The sequence below is a fragment of the Tachypleus tridentatus genome, chromosome 4 (assembly GCF_004210375.1).
Source record: "Tachypleus tridentatus isolate NWPU-2018 chromosome 4, ASM421037v1, whole genome shotgun sequence".
Classification (NCBI taxonomy): domain Eukaryota; kingdom Metazoa; phylum Arthropoda; class Merostomata; order Xiphosura; family Limulidae; genus Tachypleus; species Tachypleus tridentatus.
This window is the reverse complement of record NC_134828.1, coordinates 78108929-78131056: the sequence shown is the minus strand read 5'-3', so window position 1 is coordinate 78131056 and position 22128 is coordinate 78108929. Positions and strand designations below refer to the sequence as shown.

The window sequence follows — 22128 nt, the reverse complement described above, 5'->3', positions numbered from 1 at the left end:
TGTTTCCCAAACATTGTAAAGTACACCCTAGATCGTGAGACTGAGACAGGTAAATTTGAAAATACAAAAGGAAGTGGCAGAACACCTAAAGCCAATGATACTGGTGTTAAATGTCTTCATTTATGCAGCCTTTGAAACAGAAGGAAGACTGCCACTTATCTCAAACATGAAATAAACGACCGTGTATCAAATGATAGAAAAGTGTCCACATATACAGTATAAATAAGACTCAACGAGAGTGGAATATTTTGTTATGAAGAAATCTAAATATTTAAATATTGTAAAGAGAGAAGCCAATGATACTAGTGTTAAATGTCTTCATTTATGCAGCCTTTGAAACAGAAGGAAGACTGCCACTTATCTCAAACATGAAATAAACGACCGTGTATCAAATGATAGAAAAGTGTCCACATATACAGTATTAATAAGACTCAACGAGAGTGGAATATTTTGTTATGAAGAAATCTAAATATTTAAATATTGTAAAGAGAAAGAAAACTGATAAAAAGTACAGAAACTGGAATACTGATGATTGTAAAAGGGTGTTATCGACAGATGAGTCTATGTTTGAAATATTTAGTTCAAAGACTAGGTTGTACAGCCGGCGAAAGACAGTGAAAGATACTTACTTCAATGCCTAGTACCTACCATTAAGATTATGGGATGCTAGGAATGTGAAAAATCGAAACATGAAAATGCTGTGATTTGCTAGACATATGTCCATTCAAAGATATCAGAAATTTAGAAGTATAAAATTATATAATTATATATAATATGTTTATGTAAAATGAAAGTGGTGTTGAAACGTAACGATAGTTTACTTAGTAGAATTGTGAACAACAACAAAATTCTGGTACACGTCTTTGTAACAGAGTAACAGAAATGTTTCTTCCTAAAATACGGGCATGCGTGAAGAGCTGTCACTCTGGGAAGCCTCTAAAGCATTTCTTATATTAAAACCACTTTAGTATGCTTTGGATATAAACTATACATAAACCGAAATAATTCTACTTTATGTTTTTCTTGGAGTACATCCTTCAGTACTAGAATCTTGAAGACCGACAGCGGATGTTTCCGCGGATTAAAAACCGTATTTACCTGAATAGGTGGCCAAATACGGTGAAGAAAAGATACACCGGACCACTGTCACAATCCAAACCAATGAATAACACCCAACTTAGATCAAGTACGCTGCTACATTAAATCAGGACAGCAATAACTAGGGCCATTAAAACTATATATTCACACTTTTGATTGGTCAGTATAAGTACACCAGTTACGCCATTAATATTCTGAGTTGAGTAATTCATATTACATTTAACATCAGTTGCGAAAGAACTTACAAACATAGCATCAGGAAATATAACTAAAGGTCAGATCGTCAAGCAGATTCTGAATTCATCTTGGTAAAACACATTTAATAATTAAATGATTGTAAATCTAATAGTTCATATTTCGTGACCTGGTCCGGCATGGCCAGGTAGTTAGCGCGGTTGACCCTTAATCTGAGGAACGCAGGATCAAATCCCCGTCGCACCAAACATGCTCGCCCTTTCAGCCGTGGGGACGTTATAATGTTACGGTTAATCCACTATTCATTGATAAAAGAGTAGCCCAAGAGTTGACAGCGGGTGGTGATAACCAGTTGTTTTACCTCTAGTCTTACACTGCTAAATTAGAGACGGCTAGCAAAGATAGCCCTTGTGTTCCTTTGCAGAAGATTAAAAGAACAAAAATTTCATGACTAGCTGCTACTAAACGTTCTCAGCAATCTGAAGATGCTGTACGAGTACGGTCATCCATTTGTCGGATAAACCAGAGTAACCCAACAGTTGGTTTATGGGTGTTGTTTGTTTTGAATTTCGCGCAAAGCTACACGAGGGTTATCTGCGCCAACCGTTCTTAATTTAGCAGTGTAAGACTAGATGGAAGGGAGCTAGTTATCACCTCCCACGGCCAACTCTTGGGCTCGTCTTTTACCAACGAATAGTGGGATTGACCGTCATATTATAACGCCCCATCGGCTAAAATGGCGAACATGTTTGGTACGACGGGAATTCGAACCCGTAACCCTCGGATTATAAGTCGAATGCCTTAACCACCTGACCATGCCGGGCCAAGGTGTCGTGCCTTTTCTCCAGTCTATAGCACAAACTTAGGGACTATGCATAGATATCTTTTTTGATACACACATATGAAGACAAAATGAATTAATGTACTTCAACTGAGTGTGATAAAAGTATGCCAGGCAAAGAAGTTACTCTATCATTAATGTAACCTTATTCAGCTTTTGGATATTTTCCAACAGCTCAAAAGATTTCAAACACTTCGAACAAGTTCGTTCGTCTTTATATACAGCGAGTGTTTTCCAAAGTTGTATTCTTTAAAATATTCACGAGATAAAAATAAACGTGAAAGTTTAACGTGCGATTCCTTTCACAGAACATCACCAAGACTTCAGTTTTAGTTGTTATTTTCAGAAATGGTAAAAAAAACACAAGATAGATAGTTACTTGATAAAAACTTGTACAAAACTATTTAAGACTACTTGCATCATTATACTTTAAATTCAGAAGACTTCCATCATTTTAGATCTTTTACGAACGAGCTATCAGATTTACCAAAAACCTTTTAACTTGTATTTAAATTCAAACTTTTGTTTTCACTTAACAAACAATAAAAAAATTAAATACCTTCACTTGGGCTTTAAAATCCTTTTACCATTTTCCTGAATATTCCTTTTTATCTTTTTCTTTCAGATATTTGCGCAAAACTACACAGGACATATCTGCGCTAGTGGTCCCTAATTTTAAATTGATAGACCAGATAGTCAACAGTACTCAATGCCAATTCTTTAGCTACTCTAAACCAATAGTAGAATTTGGCGAGTCACTTTTATAATATACCCACAAATTCAAAACAAAAATGCTCCACGTAAAATAATGTTAAATACGGTTGATATCTCGACTGGCTCAAGGTAACTTCAAACGCACATTACAAATTCATTTTGTCTCGTGTAAGATAACCTCAGACATGCGCAAACAGTTAATTTTACCCAGCAATAAAATAATTGACCTCAATAATTTTGTGGTTTCAATCAGTTTGGGCTGACCTCAAACGTGTGTTCTAAGTTAATTTTATCATATGAACAAACACTGAAATGGATTAAGTGATATTTGTTCGAGGAATTGATCTATCTCTTACGCCAATAATTAACCTGTGACCTCAAAAGCACTATATGTTAAGGACATTAAATAAAGATAATTCATGAGCTAAGTAACTTATAATATATACATTATTATTTATGTACACAGAACAATAGTGCTGGTAAGCTTGTCCTACTGGTACAAAAATTTCTGAATATTACTAATGACGATTCATCCACAAAGCTCAACTATTAAGGCCGTCGGTTTGCAGTGCTAAAAATTAGGTTTCGTGGAGAGTAGAGCGCAAAATAACCCACTGTCTAACAATAATAAATCACCCACCATATTATTATCCAGAAAGTAGAAAAACAACAGGATACTAAACACTTTATCCATGACAACAGTACCGTAATTACTGATCATAAATTGTTTTTTTTAGAGACCCAAAGGCTTGCTCAAACAAGAATATTTATGAAAATGTTGTATAGTCGGTAATGAAATAAACAAGAAAGAACATAATATTAAACTATCTCAAGTTTATTCTACAGATTAATGGATTCCAAACACCTATTGCTTATTCGCTTTTTTAATTTTTGAGGTTATAATACGAAAGTATCAACACGCAAAGAAGAAAGTGTAAAAAAAACTCAATGTAGTAAACAAGATCAATGAGGTTCAACACCACTGTAGCCTAGTTTCAGTCGCTGTAGGGCAAATGTCCAAACTAGTTTTAAACACGTCTCGATTCTTACCACTCATTCGTTGTCATTTTTTACACTAATGTGGTTCAGGGAGAAAAGAAAGCACTAACATTAACTGGAATGTACTAAATGTGCAAGAGTACATTATTACTTCTTTTTGTTTGCACTAACTAACAGTAAACACATTTAGTTTTCTTATTGTGGAATTCCAAAAAGCGCATAAACGAACTGAAAGTGACAGAAGTTACTCATACTTTATAACAACGATATACGTCCATATTACTTTTAACACTACTGCTTCCATTCTAACCATTCTGAGCTACCTTTTACAGAAGCTGGTATGAATATTATTCAGCAATACCTCTTGACAAAAACTTTCGTGTACATTCTACTGTATCTAGAATACTTCCACGGTTATGTTTGAGCAAATTTTTAAAAGCGTAAAATCCAGGACAGCTGCACTCTAGACTTGGATGGGTATGTTGTCGAGCGGAACAGCTTCTTCCAACATTTTTTTTCATGAAACAGTCATTAATGTTGAGAAGTACCTCAAAACTTTCGACTCTTTGGCTGTTGAGTCTTCGTCAACCTTAAATCCTTATTTATCATCTTGTTAATAGAACCAGAAGATATTTCCAGCTTTGCCGTAATGATATTCTTAATCATACCCTTCACTCTGCTGATGAGAACGCTGTTTTTCATTGGTTTTGGTTTCGTTTTTAAAATACCCTCTTCTAAACGGTCGGTTGTACTAGTTTTCCTCTTTGAAACAGAACATTGAAAGATTTTCTTTAGAATGCTGTGTGCTTTAGTTCTACATAGTTTAAAGTTCACACTACAAAAATCTTGTTCAGAACTGGATTAAACATATATGTGTACAGTACTGAAATAATTTGGAAAACAGTTAATAGAATTAGTATAATATGCAAATATTAGGAGATTGCTTATCCCTTTCCATTATCGTAGTTCATAATAGGAATCGCCTATTTGTTGTGTATTATTATTTAATATTATTCCACCATCCTTATTCAGATTCTATAGCTTGGTGATTAGAGCGCTCGACTCACTATCTGTGGGTCGTGGGATCGAAGACTGTCGCAGATCATACCCTTTCAGCTGCTGAGGTGTTATAATATTTCGATTAGTTCCACTATTCGTTAGTTAAATAGTAGCCTGAATTAGATATGGCTTGTGCAAATAACCCTCGTGTAGCTTCACGTGAAACTCAAAACAAATTCAAGGCTTAACATTCACCCTGTAAGTAAAACTTTATTCGATAAAGCATTCATTGAAATACAACTAGCATGGAAGATATGTTTTAACCATTTCATTAATTTACTAACCCTTCTCAAAACTTTGTATGATTAGTAGTTACAAAATAACCTGTTAATTTGTAGTTCACTTACAATTAAATTATAATTGCGTAAAATTAACGTGACTCGGTGCAAAACCAAAATAACAATACCTTTTACAAAAAGCCGATCTTTAAAACAGAAAGTCAAAATATAAGTTGTGAGTACATTTACGAAAGAATACGCTCGACTCGCAATTTGCATATCGCGTGTTTGAATCCCCTACACAGAACATTATCGTCCTTTCAGTCGTGGCGGCGTTATTATTATGTGATATCAATCCCACTATTCAATGCTAAAATAGTAGCCCAGAATATGCTAATTAATTATGTTAAATATTTACGGTTCCTCTAATACTCTAGTCTATCTCTGCTAAATTAGGTAGCAAAATGCAGATAATCCTCATGTACCTTTAAACGATATTTAAAACAAACTAAACCCCAAATCTCAATACTCAGGCGTTAATTAATTAACTTCTCGACAAAAGTAAGCTAATTATACATTACAGGAAACAAACTATATTTACTTCGTCATTTAAGTCTCCCGCTATGACAGCGGTGAATCCATGAATTTACAACGCTAAAATCAGGGGTTCGATTTCCCTCTATAGACACAGCAGATAGCCTGATGTGGCTTTGCTATAAGAAAACACACACACACTTACGTTCTACAGCAGGTTTGGTTTGAATTCGCGCAAAGCTACACGAGGGCCATCTGCGCTAGCCGTCCCTAATTTAGCAGTGTAAGGCTAGAGGGAAGGCAGCTAGTCATCACCATCCATCGCCAACTCTTAGGCTACTCTTTTACCAACGAATAGTGGGATTGACTGTAACATTATAACGCCTGCGCGGTTAAAGGGCGATCATGTTTGACGTGGGGGAATTCGAACCCGCGACCCTCAGATTACGAGCCAACTGTCTTAACAAGCTGGCCATGACGGGCCTTTACATCAGGAATTTGCTAATTACTTATTTCCATACGTGAAAGGCCAGGCATGACCAAGTGGTTAAGGCACTGAACTCGCTGTATCTCTTTAAAGGTTTTTATCTAATGTCTTAGTTAGATTTTTTTTTTTCAGTTTGGGTATTTCCCTTGGAATATGGTAAATGCAAAATTACCCTTATGTTTAAATTACAAAACGTCTGACAATTCCTGAAAGACCACTTAACAATATTGACAATTTACGGACCATCACATCAATCTCTTGTTTAAATTGCAGTTATTATGAAGTGATAACCAGTTTCCTGATATGCAATGTACAAGATCTTTTAAAGGACATATTGAAACCAAGCGCATCCTTAAGACACAGATTTTGTTCTCTGAGACGGTACTCGATTTCAGAAAACAGCCTATCAACGATACTTAACCAAAACCACTACACCACATGTTTATTACAGTTGTATTATCCTGGTTTCTATGGTAACTCACGATTGAACTTTACCTGTAGATAAAGACATAAAAAAACTTTCTTTACAATATATATGGATTTTATCAAATATGGAAGAAAATTTTTTTTCTGATTATTACCCAAGCATATTAACTTAGATCCTATCTTATTATAGAAAGGAAACTAATATCGATATATACTGGAGAATAACTATTCGCTTGACGTTCTTTGTGTTGCCAGGATGAAGGTCTGCCAAAAGATAATATAATAGTTTAATTACATTTTCTCTTGCAATGTCATGTCAAAACCTTTATGTATTGAACCATCTAGAAAACCTTGAAAGACGTAATGTAATTTTGTCGATAATACAAAAATAGCAATGCTTTAATTCATGACGCAGGAAAGTTGTCAAAATGATACTTATTGTGGGTAAATCGGATAGTTTCTAACCCCTATGTGGTTCATATGCGTTTTAATTTTAATATATTTGCTTTGGAACACAAAGTATAATAAGACGAACTTTAAATTCTGTAAAAAGACGTCATGGAAAACTGTTTAATAAAACTCATGCACTTCACCACCTGCATAGTTTCATAGAAAAATATATATACAGATATTGGACAACTCAAAAATAGAGTGGTATATATTAGTGTACTCAACATTCTCTATCAGACTACCTAATATCAATAAAGATGTATAAGATATAAAGACACTAGTTATATCGTCGTTTACTTACAGATGTCTTTCATAGTTTATTACACATACACACACAATAATGATGTTCCTTTGCAACAATAATAGTTAGTTTTTGTTATATAACGTCAAAACAAACAAACCTTGTGCGTTCATGATAGAAACGGGAAATGTCTTTCTGAAATTTTAGATGCATAATTATCTCAATATAAAAAGTTAATTATTTCAAATGGAATCTCACCTAACAATAAATCTTCTATTTATACAACAGACTGTCCTTGAGACGTAAGATGATTCTTCAGTTTTGGAGTTTGAGGTGTCTTTGGTTATCTGCAACGTAAAGAAACAAGGTAGATTAACTACAACAGTAGTGCTCTCTAGTAGTGGAGGAGAGAAACACCTTTGGGGAAAATACGTCAACCATAAGCTTTGTTGATCTATCATCACTAGAAACGATAAAAACACTTAATTTGATAAAACATTTTTTATTTGATGTTAAACTGTTTCAGCTGTCCCCACTTCATACGAAAACCCGATTTTAGTGTCATACTCCCCCAAGCTGAATCACCTTTGGGTTGATAAAATTATATTTTCTTAAATAAAATTTTATTCATAGAAGGTATTCTTATAGTGCTAGTTTCTTTAATTTAACTGAAGCACTTGTTCAAATGCTTTAAGGCATTACAAACATAAACCAATCGTTCAAAATATTTGGTGATGGTACAAGTAGAGTAAATGTGGGTTATACTAATGACTGACAATTCTTGTGATTTTAGGAATATATTTTTAATTTTATCGTGTACCACATATTATCTGTTTTGTTTTTTTAATATAAACACGCTTATTTATGTTTCGTATGAACACATGCAATTATATCTGAAACGTTTGTGATATTGGAACATTCATATGTGAAATAATAATAATACCAGCAGGTTATTTAATTGAAAGTAAAAGTTATCAAAAAATAAATAACACGATCATTGTCATCGCCCTTTGTAATTCTTCGTCTGAGAATTTCGTTTGTGCACATCCACGTCAATACTTTTGAAAAGATCAACACCTTGCAGAATTAGTTTCCTCAGCTGTCTCTTTCCGTCATTACATGAACTATCATATAATCGGTAGACAATATATGTAGGGATGGTCAACGCACTCAATAAACGTAGTACAAATATTCATGCTAAAAATTAACAGTGACATATAGTTTGACTTTAAAAGATTATTAATACTCACTTTCATTGGTTTATCTACCCAACAAATCCCAAAACAAAGCAAGAAACCATCGTCAAGATGCCAAACCAGAAAGTTTTCAGTCGAGGTAACTATAACTACTTCATCACTAACGTCAGTTTAAGCCTAAATCCACTCTGTGTTTCTGGGCAGTACATGATGTCATCTGTCAAACATAATAGCTAGTAATAACTTTAAAATATCATAATTCTATATTAAACAATGTTGCCGTTATCCCTATAAGCTAGTTAGTTTTTTTTACAGAAACATGGTGTTTTTTTAACCAGTTTAAGTAAGGGTGAAACACGAATTACCAGCCAATATTAAATGAACAACAGATACGTTTTTTTAGTTTTTGAATTTTGTGCAAAGCTACTCAAGGGCTATCTGCGCTAGCCGTCCCTAATTTAGCAATGTAAAACTAGATGGAAGGCAGCTAGTCATCACCACCTACCGCCAACTCTTGGGCTGCTCTTTTAACAACGAATAGTGGGATTGACCGTCACATTATAACGACCCCATGGCTGAAAGGACGAGCATGTTTGATGCAACCGGGATTCGAACCCGCGATCCTCGGATTACGAGTCGAACGCCTTAACCCACCTGGCCATGCCGGGCCTAATAAGTACAATATTCAATGTTTTGTACACTATGCAAACGGTGTATTCAGGAAGCTGACTCCTATATTAAGTAAGAAATGAAGGAGCAAAAAAGATATTCATATTATTAAGTTTTATTATACACAAGTCTAGTCAAGGGAAAAAAATAAACAAGTAATGATAAACATTTTATAAATATAAATTGATGTGTGGTAAAGGGTAGCACCAAAAAATTGATGGAAACAAAAACTATAGGAATGATACAGCCATACACAGATCATTCTTACATGATTTTTAATATTACAATGTAAAGTGCATATTTGACTTTAATATTACTGCAGTTGGTTGGTTGGTTTAACGTTTTATAGCGCAGAGCAACTAGGTTATCTGTGCCAAACATCCGGTAAAAAGTTAAAATTAAAGTAAAAATATTAAAATTCATAAAAAGAAATCAAATTAAAATAAAACAAAGTTTAATTTTTGAATTAAAAACATATATAACATTCAATCCAATTTTTATATCTAGTTTACAGCAGTACGAAAAAAAAATTACAGTAATACAAGTTGCAAAGGACTTTCTGTAGCATGATTGTAATTATCATAACTCGCCAAGATGGCTAACGGGTAAGTTCAAATATTAGCGTTAGTCACCTGAAGATGGCCTTTCCAGTACTGGTTTAGGGTTATTTGACGTCAGGGCAGTTTTCAGAAAGTAATATAAGTTTTAAAATAATTCCTGTGCCATAATTTTAATTATTATAACTCCACAGAATGACAAACGGATAAGTTTAAACATCAGCATTAGACACCTGAAGTTGGCTTTTACAGTCCTGGTTTCGTTGAAAGTCGTAACGACGGCACGACAGTAAAATGTGGCTTATTTTGACCTAAGTGTCACACAGAAAACAGATTGGTGCATCATTCCCAGATAAAAGAAAATGATGAGTTAAAAAACTGTGACCAATGCGTGGTCTAGATAGGACAACTTACTCTTTCCTATCCTTACGGAAGCAAGATAACCAAAGTCCAACAAAAAGTTTTATTTGGAATAGCTTGTTTTTACGTCGCTCACTCCAAGTCGACTGCCAACTGGCACGGAGCCGAGCCCTAAATATAGAACCATAGTCCACGGATGGAACAGGTACAGCAGTGATAGTGCTAGAGCAGACAGATTTAGCTGTAGTGTCGGCGAGGCCGTTCCCGCGAATACCAACGTGGTCTGGCATCCAAAAAAAACTGGATAGAAGTAGATGTTAAAGAGAAATAGGCCAGTTGGTTTTGAATATCGGCGAGAACATGGTGAGAACTAACGTGAAGCGATTCCAGGGCCTGTAGCGATCTAAGCAAGTCAGTATAAATAGTGTAATTTGTGTACTGGTTAACTTCTATGTAATACAGGGTAAGAGAAATGACACACAGTTCAGCAATGAACACAGAAACTGTACAGGGAATTCTGTGTGAAACCACCGAACCGAAACACAACAAACCATGGCACAGCCCACACAAGCACCTAATTTCGAACCATCCGTATAAATAGAAATGAAAGGATGGTTCAAAAGATGTTCAGCAGATAACAGACGGTACTTACAATCGGGAGTGTTTGTTTTTCTCAGATGACTTAGAGGAAGGTCACATTTGGGGATTGTAATAAGCCATGGTGAGATGGGCTAACCAGTGAATACAGCAATGTTACCCATAGACAGACCCAATTAATCCAACTGCACCTGGTTAAGAAGGCCAAAAGTAACAATGACAGATCATCTGTTCTGAAAAACCATGGCCCGCGTGGGATGCTGTGTTAAGGATCGAAGTTTTGAAGCGTACAGTAAACACGGAGGTATAGAGGAGGTTCATGAGACTCTGTGTACAAGCTCTGGACTGGGGAAGTGAGGAAAGCCCAAGTGCAAAGCCAAAATCCCTGATGATGAATGGAGTCCAGCATCTTCAAGGCCGAGATCCCAGTAAAGACATAGACCAGTGATCCATAATCTAGTTTTGATCGAATAAGAACACGATATATCTTTAACATAGAACATCCATCTGCTACCCCGAGTGGTGGAAGAGAGGACACGGAGAATGTTTAGTGCTCTTATACACTTGACTCGTAGCTGCTTGATGTTTGGTATAAAGGTCAGCTTAAGGTCAGAGATAAGCCCAAGAACTTTGTCTCAGGAACCACAAGTAGCACAACTTCACTGATACGGAGTTCAAGATCAGGGTGAATATCCCGTTGCTGGAAAAAGTGCATACAAACGGTTTTAGAGAGAGAGAGAAGTTAAAACCGTTTGCTGTGGTCCACTTCAGTAAACGACTTAGGGCAGTCTGTAGCTGCAGCTCATTATTACTCATGTTCGACGATTGACATGAGATGTGAAAGTCGTCGACATATAGTCCATTTGCAACAGTAAGAGAAGTTGTTCAGTGATGGCATTAATCATTACACTGAAAAGTGTGACACTCAAAACACAGCCCTGAGGGACTCCAAATTCCTGTAGAAAAGAACGGGAAAGTGTCAAACGCACATGAACATACCTCCATGTTGTATCATAAGCCTTCTCAAGGTCAAAGAATATTGATACAATATGTTGTCCTTTGAGAAAGGCTTTTCTGAATGACATATTTAGTCAAATCAGGTGGTCCATGATGAGCGCTGTCGTCGGAAGCCATAATGGGTGGGCGAGAAGAGGTTGTTTGATTCGAGAAACCAAACAAGACGAGCATTAATCACCCACTCTAAGCTCTTACAGAAACAGCTCGTCAAAGCAATTGGACAGTAGTTTGAAAGAATCTTGGGATCCTTCCCAGACTTAGAGAAAGGTAGGACAATAGCCAGGTGCCAGGCACCAGGAAAAACATTATCCTGCCAGATCTAGTTAAAATCAATCAGAAGAACAGCAAAAGAAGCAGGAGATAAATGACACAGCATTTCTTAGTGTACATCATCAGGTCCAACCAATGTACTGCCACACCAATGAAGAACCAGTTTGAGTTCCATCAGTGTAAAGGGACGATTATAGTCATAGAGACAATCAGCTCGAAAGGAAAAAGGTGATTGCTCTGCCCTAGTCTTGATGGCTAAGAAGGTGGAGGAAGAAGCAGAAGTGCTAGATACCTGGCAATAGCTTTCACCTAGAGTATCGGCGATGTTCCGGGCATCAGCTACTTCCTGGCCATCGGAGAGCAAGATTGAGAGAAGGACAGAATTATATTGCTCACTGACCTTTCGAATCATGTCCCATATGACTTTGGAACTGGTGGCAGAAGATATACTGGTTGTGAACTTAATCCAAGATTCCTTCTGGCTTTGATGTCTAACCTGCCGAGCATGTGCACGGGCCTGCTGGAAAGTGATGTGGTTCGAAAGTGTGGGATACCTACAAAAAGTATCCCCGGCCCATTTCTGAGCCTTCCGTGCCATGTGGCAGGCAGGATTCAATCACGGACGAGGATACCGTGTAAAACGTGTAGAGGCTTTAGGAATACAGTGAGCAGTTGCCTGTATAATATAGTCAATCACTGCTGCCACCGGGCCACGCGGCTCGGGTAGCACCAGCCATGACCATTCTCTCTCAAAATTATAGGAAAATGATCACTGCCTCGTAGGTTATTGTCAACCCTCCATTAAAAATGGGAGAATAGCGAAGAGGAACAAACTGAGAGATCAAAAGCAGTAAAGGACTGACTAGGTGCATGAAAATAAGTAGAAGTACCAGTATTGAAAAGAGAAAGTATCAAATGCACTCGAAATGATGCTCTATGTAGCGACCCCTACCATCATTATCAGTACCTCCCCAGAGGGGATGATGTCTATTAAAGTCCCCAGGATTACAGAGATAGGGAAACTGTTCAACAACAGCATCAAGATCTGACTGATCATAGGTGTTCTATGGGAGACAGGTAGAGAGAACAAACAGTGATGGTATGACCAAAGTAATCAAGGATGACTAAGGCCTCCAAGGGTGTGACGAGTAGCAAAGACAGGGTGGGCGTATACTGATCAACCAACAGTGCAACCCCTCCATGCACTCGTCCATTACACAACCTGTCATTTCCGTACAAAGAAAACTGCCGAAAAGTGACTGTATTGGCAGGTTTCAGAAATGTTTCCTGTAGGGAAGGACATACAGGTGGCAGGAAGCAATCAGTGCTTTGACATCATCCAGATTAGAACTTAAACCTCAACAATTCCATTGTATCAAGGTGGCCATTTCTATTTATGTGTAAGCGAATTGGGTGGAGAACATTTCTGTTTACGACCACGTCTGTTTTCTTTACTGTCTTTATTCGAAGGAGGTCTATCGACCTATAAATCCTGCCCTGGGTCGATTGGGCAAGTTTTTGCTGTTGGAAGAGGATTCAAGCGACTGAGAACGCGAACGAATGATCGTTTTGCATCTTGGGGTGGAGAAGATGTATCCGAGGTAGTACCTGTACCCGGAACCAAAGGAAGTGGATCTTAGGGTTTGCTGGAATGAATGTTAGAAGCTGAGATGGGTGATGACGTTGATTCATCAACTTTTTTAACCATAGAGGTCAAAAGGCTTTTCATATGGTGTGAAAATGATTATTTTGGAGGCACAGAGAGAGATCTGTTTGCACTACCACCGTAGTAGTGGAACGAAGTGCAGCAGCATATGTCCGAGATGAAGTGGTGGATAGTAGCTTTCGAGCCTCACGGTAAGTAATATTTACAATCGTCTTCAAACACTGAACCTCTTTTTCTTCCACCCATTTAGGGCAAGAACGAAAGTAGAATGGGTAAGAGCCATGGCAATTAACGCAATGAGGGTCCGTTTCACACTCATAGGCATCGTGGACCTTGCCATCGCAAAGAGCCCACGTCAAGGAACCACAACATGATGTCTTCGAGTGACCGAACCGCTGACACTAGAAACATCTGAGAGGGTTTGGAATGTATGGCCGTACCTTGAAATTAAGAAAACCTGCCTTGATGGTGGGAAGTGGACGCGGTGATGCAAATGTTAAAATGAGGATACTGGTTGGCATCATAATTCCATCTTTGCAAGTGGAGATACGCCTCACTGCAGAAACTACTTTGGTGGAGAAACCAGCGAGAATCTCTGACTCTGGAATATTCTTCAAATCCCTCTCAACACTATTTCCTCGTGACGAATTCAAAATAGCATGTGGAGTAACCTCAAAGGGTATATATCCAATCGCTTTTAAATGTAAGAGGAATTAAATGTGTTTAGATGTGGATGTTTCGACCAACATGTCACCAGAGCAAAGCTTTTTGACTAGCTTTGAAGAGCCAGCAAGTCCACCTAGTCCCTTCTGAATAAAAAAGGGAGACATTTGCCCTAAAGGTTTTGCCTGAAAGAAAATGTAATATAAGAAAATGAAGTACAGGTGTTACAGATGTTGAAGATTGCTGCTCAGAATATTGAAAACGCGGTCGTTTACCTGATCTACTTTTTCACCATTTTATTTGTTTTTATTTGGGGATCCATAATAAAAAAATGTATCGGTGCCCACTAACCCCACCCACCATACAGCTCTACGAAGGGACACACTAAAATGCCAAACAAAGACACTGCAGTAACGCCAGTTTCGTAAGCACTATACCCAAACACCAGCATCACATACAATATCCGCAACACCTATTGATACTTGGTTGACCCTAGCCCAAGTAGACCAGCCGATTTACTCTAGAGGAACACTCAAGACCGCCCGTCTACAGGAATTCAATGCCAAAGTGGTGTTTAGGGTTGCCCCCTCAACCACCAGGATCTTCTTATCCCCTTCACGGGTCACTACGCACGGCAAACACGTGGGTGGATGTTTAGGTCCCAGAGGAGATAAACTAAAAGACCAAAACCTTCCCTGGGAGGTCCTCTCACCATGTACAAGAATCCACAGCGAGAAGTACCGCAGTTGGAAGTTATACATTCCCGACTGTTGGTATGCAGTTTGTTTATCATAATATCATGTTCATGTTAGAGTAGGCATCACTGTAGTGCAACTAAGAGACAATGAGTTACGTACAAGGAAAACCAAGCTGAGTCAAGGTATGTCTTACTTAATAAAGCATCTTGCTACGGAGTCGATCGAACTGACCTACCTTGAAACAATTTTATACTCGTGCATTTTATAGAGTAACATTAAATTTTAATGTTGAAAGTCATGCAAGAATGATCTATGTATAGCCTTATCATTTCTATACTCGTGTTTACATAATATTTGGCACCATCACCCCTACATTATGTCACATTTAAAACATTTTTTACTACTTGTCAATCTATGGAACAATCTGTTGGCTGTGATGCTAAAAAGCGACTTTCGACATCCGTGGTGAGAAAAGTACAATAAAAAATTATCGTAATTTCGAAAGCAAAGCTTTCTTAATGAAAAAATATTATTGCACTGCAGAGGTGGACACACTTTCTACTTAAAAGAAAAAAGAATGGTGGTTGGGCTTAGATAATCAGAGAAGAGGAATTCATATTCCCGCGAGTTGAGATATCCAATATAGATTTAAAAAAAAAAAAAGTCAATTCATCTTTGATTTCTTCTGAGCGATATCAAAGATAAACAAACTTTAAGTTATATACATCTTAAAGTAAAACTGGAAAGCATTAAAAGTATGTAAATTTATGTACAAAATATATATAAAACACCCTAAAAGCCATTAATTAGAAATCTAACATTTCATTATTTTGTTAATAAAGTCTTAACTAATTTGAAAACAATAATATAGTGCTTCGTAAGCCACAGTCAGTATTTAGTGCCACACACACCAGTGGATCAAAATTCACATTAAGGGTTCAATAAACAATATTCAGATCATTTAAATTTACTTGAAGTCACGCATGATATTACAACTTATTAATAAGTTTAGTTTAAGACAAGAACTGATAAAATCTAAAAACTTCTTTATTACCTCATTTCGAATTTATGAAGTTCGTCAATCCTCATTTACAATTGTTTAATGTTTTCACCCAAAATTATCTTGGTGAAAAACTGCCATGTTAAATTCTCCTGTTTTTCACAAATGTAGATTATTCATTAAAAATTTACTGCAAAAGGAAACGTTTGACTACTATAATTTAACTCTTCAAAAAAAAAAATAGAAATGTAGATTTCACTAGTATCCTGTTCTTTATGCTTAGTATTGTAAAATGTTGTCTGTTTGATTTGAGTGGTAAAAGAAACCAGAAAATAATTGAGAAAATGAATGAACAAAAAAAAAAGCTTGTAAAAATCTAGCTTACAAAATTTTAAACGTTTCTCTGAAAAATTAGATAATATCAGAGAACTCTTGTATCAGTTATTTTTTTTAATATTTCGGCTCTCTCACTTTCTAACTATTTAATAACTGGCAACTAAACTTGAAGTGATTTTTAAATTCACGGGACGGAATAGTGACACTGAACCAATCATGAGAACAGATAATATACAAACAGCGAGTAGTAATGCTGAACTGATTTTTAAGTTAAATCTTGCCCTTCAAGCTCTATGTAATAACCTTCGCACGTATATTTTGGTAAAAATTATTCTGATGTTAAACCTTGCCTTTCACACATTAGGTGATAACAGAAGATTTGATTTCACAGCTGAATCCAACCACTGTGGAAAACAACAAGGTGATCTTTTCATGGAATTTTAAGCTTCGTTCAAACGTTGTTCTGACGAATTTTCAAATCTTGTGTTACATTAAGTGTTCACGAGTGACACCATTAAAGATTATCTTTTATATTTCACTGTCGGTAAACTTATAATTAGACTGTATCGTGAAACGAAAAAGTGACAAAGATGTTTAAAAAATGATTTGCAAACTTAATATCAAACAAAGGTGTTATTAGTTAAACAAGTACCTTTTACACATCCGGATAATGTTCGAATAAAACAAATTATAAGCTTTATACACCATCCTAAAAGCCCCTCAGTGGCACAGTGGTATGTCTGCGGACGTACACACTAAAAACCGGGTTTTGATACCCGTGGTGAACAAAACACAGATAGCCCATCGTGTAGCTGTGCTTAATTCTAAACAAACAAACTATCCTAAAAATATTTCTATAGCAACAGACACATTTAAAATCATCTCATCATCAAGCCCTCATAATAAGTCTTTTCACTTTATACCACGATATTTAGCTTTGATTCACTTCTCAGAATCTATATAATTAAAACAGTAACAGGCGTATGTACGTGGGTAGAAAGTTTCTAAACGTTTTCACACCATGCATTTAGAAATAGAGAAATACAGACGATGTCAGCACATGGACAAGGAAAGAATGAGTGCAGACTGCACTACGCATTGCAAGGGGAAAGTATTTCAGGGATGGATCTGTCACCCTACAGCTTACTATCACGATTTTAATATCATTATTTTCATCATTTAATTTTTTATTTATATTTTTCGTATATATATGTATATTTTTATTACTTTTTTTAGAGTCGTCCGATCTAATTCAGGAGTAGGGTGAAGAGAAAGTACCTTTCTGAGCACCCCCGGTTATCTCTGTTTCCAACCAAAGGGGACAGAAATACTCAAACCGAAACACCTGTCAGTATTTTGGCTATGGGCTACAGCAGTGGTTCTTAACCTTGTTGGATGGAGGTACTGAACCCCGGAAGTTTCGTACTTGCATTCACTGAACCCTTCGTAATTGGAAAAATAAAATATGATTTTTTCAAATTCAAAACATAAGTAGATATTTTATTAGTGCACAAAATGAACCATGCATCAGCTGCACACAATATCACTGTGTTCAAAGAACAAAACCAACAAAACATGAATTTCACACAAAAACAAAAACATAACTCAATGAATATTTACTGCATATCAATGTGATTTTTGCTGTTGCCTTTCAGAGACAAGTTCAGAAATGCGCGGCTTCACCTTGGCAAGTGCTACTCTCATATCATTTTCGCAACAAAGTCTGTTCCTTTTCTTCGTTTTTATGTCCACCATCCTCAAAAAGGATTGCTCGCAAAGATACGTTGGTAAAAAACGGTATGAGTATTTCAAGGGCTTTCTTAGTAATAAGAGGGTACGCTACGATTTGGTGACACCAAAACGTTGAGAGCGTTGTTGTTCTGAAAAGTTGTTGTTGAACCTGGCTTTGCTGAAGTTCAATGATTTCGTCCAGGTATTCTTCATTGACATCTGCTGTCGCAACACTAAACGTTAACGGCTGTCTCACCCATGCTGGATATGACTCTCTGGTGGGAAAGTATCCGTCGAGAGACTTTGCGAGCTCATCTAAGTGCATGGCAATTGCTTGCTTCAGTTCCCCGGGTACAGAAATGTCTCCGATTTCAGACACATCTTCGATTTTATTTACACAGTCGTCCAACAGGGGAAAGTTTGCGAAGTTATCATTCTCTATTCGTCGTTTCTATAACGGTAGCTTTTTTTTGAAAAGGGTGTGTGTCTTGACCTCCGCCAAACCCCTGAGACTGACTCACCGAACTCCTGGGGTTCGATTGAACCCAGGTTAAGAACCACTGGCCTACAGAGTCTATGATATTCACACGTCAGGTTCTGTTGTCGGTTTTTCTGTGGATGCTTGCTTGCCTAGAAATTTAAATTTAATGTAAGGAAACCAAATGAGGTATTGAGAATTTTTTTGTTTTTTTCGGAAGTTCGAACCATTCGGATTGCCGAAAAATCACCACCAAGTGCGGACGAAGAGAAAGGAAATTTCTGAAAGTTTTCGGTTATATCTGATCCTGAGCGTCGGCTTGAGGACTGATAACTTTAAACCAAAACTCCTGTCACGTTCTCTCTCTCTCTCCTACATAGTCCTACCTTATTCAGCAGTGTTTACGTAATAAGGTTTTGTGTAAATTTCTTCACTTGTTTGTGGGCAATTATAGTACCGATACCTCTCGATAGCCAGGTTTTGAGAGTGTCACTAGATCTGGTGTCTCTTATTAGTCGATTGTTTTATCATTTCTTATCACGCCATTCGATTCAAAGAGTCTTTCATATTACAGACATTTGGAGAGTATCTGGTGTTGAGCAATAAAATGAGCCCTTTTAGGTTTAGCCCCACAGCCACTGAGACGACTCCTGCAAGGCTATCAGATTGGTTCAGGAATCTACGTACCTAGACCCCTACTGGCAGGTCACTTAACTGTTTTAATTACTTTAAATACACAGCACTGCCTTTACATTTTATAAATTTGTTGCATTCAATTTAACGTGAGTATTATACACGTACGAAAACCAGAATAACTCCAAAATATCACTCAGTATGAATTACAGAAAAGGGCGCTGTGATTAATATACCATATCCTATTCTTTTCATAATAATAATAATCCTAAAAATTTAGTTGACTAATTTCCAGACTTTAAAACAAATTTCATTCATTCTAATTTTAAGATATCAGACTAATGAAAGTTGTAGTTACCTTTAACATGACTACGTTGCGCAAAAGGGCTTTAAATAATTTTATTCAAAAGACAACAAAGAACTTAGGCAGCTTCGAAATTACAAATCTGCCTAAATAGTGAATTTCTAACTCAAACAAATATAAATATTAGCATTTTAACTAATATTCTAGTATTTGTCACAGTGTGCAACAAAGATTATTTCCCCCTTTCAAACCCTGATGAACTTACGTATTATTAACTATCATTTGTCCTACATTAGTTTGTATTTCTGTGCTATGCGCAGTTAATTCTTAAAAAGGGCAGGATTGATATGGCGGAGCGAGGATTTCAATATAGGTCGTCTGATTCGAAGGAAGTAACACCTGTTCGGGTTGATGCTGTACAGTCACCATTTTGTGCAAAGCAATATCTGCAATATTTGTTTAGTGAATCTTACGATTTTCGCTCATGAAAGACTGGCAGAATACAAGTTTGGCAATAACAGGCCCTAGTATATCAAGCTCATTTAGGGATCAGACTACCAACATATATATTAATATGTAGCTAAATTGTGGCTCACATATAATTAATAAAAGTCGAATTTATTCTCTTATTAGGGTTAAAATATAACAACTTTAGCAATGAACATGGAAATACTATGCAACCGGCCTCAGTTATATCACCATCTAAAGAAATGTCGTCCGGCTGGACAGCGATAAGTATAAGTATTATAATGGCAAAATCTTGAGTTCGATTACCTGCAGTAAACACATAAGATAGTCCAATTTAACTATGTTCGAAAATAATCAAACAAATCTACAGAAACATCGTGGAATACTTACGTCTACCTAAACATGGAGCGTTTCCAGCTTCGATCGGATAAGTGAGCCCTAGAATTTCGCTGCATCATACACACCCTATATAAACTTCAGGATCTATGTCCCCATTACCTGTTTAAAGTTTTTCTTAACTGATATAGAGAGTGAGAGTGAGGTACACGCCGGTTCCAAACGTGTTCCGTCAGTAAACAATATGTTATCATAATAATTTCCTGGTTTTCAAACGAAACCCCAAACTCGAGCGCTTTCGAATAGTTCATTCTTCTTCTTTAAGAGAATAGGTAAACTATTCAATAACGTTCGAAAACCATTACAACTTTCGTATGTGATCCTGTGTGCTAACTTCTGAACCAAAAATAACATGTTCCTGTTCAGTAAAGAAAGACGATAAGTATACTGAACGTTTATTGTCAGATCATTACGGTTCATAAAAGTCCAATGGCACCAGTAAAAAAAAAGCCTGATAATAGTTACCATTTTCTCGTCTGTATACTGCACAAGACTATCATGTATCTATCATACAATCAATGAACCACCCCTGCCACAATCAGCTACAGTACAGTCACAACAGCAGCAGCCTCCAGGATGTTTTTACAAATAAATACAACCATAAGGAAAATAAGACAAAACGTATTCATTTATAAAGAAACCTGTTTGTCACTAGCGCCTTTGTTTATAGGATTGTGATAAGTTTTCATATTTAGGTGAAACCCATTTCTCATCATTTGTAACGTGAGTTAAAGATCGAGTAATTCAGCGAAATTTATTCATGTCTCACAGCACCATAACACCAGTTTGTTGGACCATGCTCCCAAAATATTTGCTCTGGTATCACATTGTGCAGCATGGTTTCCATTCTCAAGCATTCGCTGTTTAGTATTTTGTTCCCAAAACCAACTTGGGAAACAAATGCGGCTATGTGGTTAACATGATAGACTGCAAGCCTATGAGTTCTTCACTTGTGCTCAGTGGCCCGGCATGGCCAAGAGATAGGGCGCTTTACTCCTAATTAGATGTTCGCAATTTCCAATCCCCGTCACACCAAACACGCTCGCCCTTTCACTCATGGGAACGTTATAATGGTACGGTTAGTCCCACCATTCGTTAGTAAAGGAGTGAATGGTGATGACTAGCTGCCTTCCCTCTAGTCTTACACTACTAACTTAGGGGCAGCTAGCACAGATAGTCCTCTGTAGCTTTGCACGAAATTCAAAACAAACACTTATGTTTTGTTATTGCAGAAAACATCACGCTCCACGCTACGAGGCTATGGATGCGTTATAAGAGTGTCCCGGCATGGCCAGGTGGTTAAGGCACTCGACTCGTAATCTGAGGGCCACGGATTCGAATCCCTGTCACACCAAACATACTCGCCCTTGGGGGATTTAAAATGTGACGATCAATCCCACTATTCGTTGGTAAAAGAGTAGTCCAAGAGTTGTCGGTGGTTGGTGATGACTAGCTGCTTTTCCTCTAAATCTCACTCCTAAATTAGGGATGGGTAGTGCAGATAGCCCTCATGTAGCTTTCAACGAAATTCAAAACAAAAACAAACAAGCATTGTAAGAGTTACGGTAAAGTCCTATTACTTGGTCACACCTCCTCTCGAGATTGGCAACAATTTTCTTATTTTTTGCAATATTATTTCAAAAACGTAAGTAAGGGCAAATTCACTTGTCACAATAGGTTTAGAAGACTGTGCAAAACCTTGTCGACTTCTGAGTTGATTGGTTAAGATCGCTTTGCCGATAGATTCAGGCTCATCCTGAACTCTCATTACTAAATATAAATGGCATTTGTTACCAACTTTGTTCAGTGTCTGAAGCTACTATTTTA

At 36.9% G+C, this 22128-nt stretch overlaps 1 protein-coding gene and 1 long non-coding RNA gene across 11 annotated transcripts in view; one reads left to right on the top strand and one right to left on the bottom strand.

Moving 5' to 3' along the window:
- Nucleotides 1-22128, bottom strand: part of LOC143249504 (myocyte-specific enhancer factor 2C-like) — a 161791-nt gene that overhangs the window by 104159 nt on the left and 35504 nt on the right. For 7 of the 10 annotated variants that reach the window (XM_076499465.1, XM_076499457.1, XM_076499453.1 and 4 more), the window contains exon 2: nucleotides 7521-7609. The exons of 1 other annotated variant lie outside the window; for it this stretch is intronic. The gene's annotated coding sequence lies outside the window, so the exon portion shown is untranslated. Of the gene's footprint in view, nucleotides 1-7520; nucleotides 7610-8512; nucleotides 8676-22128 lie in introns of all 10 variants that reach the window. 2 more of the 10 variants (XM_076499452.1, XM_076499449.1) reach the window with 1 other exon arrangement.
- The window catches only part of LOC143249505 (uncharacterized), a 54428-nt gene that overhangs the window by 25518 nt on the left and 6782 nt on the right, over nucleotides 1-22128 (top strand). Inside the window, exon 2 of the long non-coding RNA XR_013027807.1 lies at nucleotides 17528-17692. This is a non-coding gene — a long non-coding RNA (uncharacterized LOC143249505). The remainder of the gene's footprint in view (nucleotides 1-17527; nucleotides 17693-22128) is intronic.